Consider the following 249-nt stretch of genomic DNA (forward strand, 5'->3'; position numbering starts at 1 on the left):
TTCAGTGGTTGTCGGGGTGCTGGGTAGAGGGAGCTAGGACTACAAAGGGATAGAATGAGAGAGTTTTTTGGGTTAATGCAACTGTCTGGTATCCTGATTGTGGTGGTTACACAAATCTATACATGAGTTAACATTTGTAGAACTGTTCACCAAAGGACTGTATGTTAAAAATATAGTAAACCAAATAAGGAATGAAGTTTTGTTATATACAACAACATGGATATGTCTCAAAATAATTATTCCAGGTCA

Source organism: Colobus angolensis, unplaced genomic scaffold (genome assembly GCF_000951035.1).
Source record: "Colobus angolensis palliatus isolate OR3802 unplaced genomic scaffold, Cang.pa_1.0 Scaffold314, whole genome shotgun sequence".
In the NCBI taxonomy this organism is placed as follows: Eukaryota; Metazoa; Chordata; class Mammalia; order Primates; family Cercopithecidae; genus Colobus; species Colobus angolensis.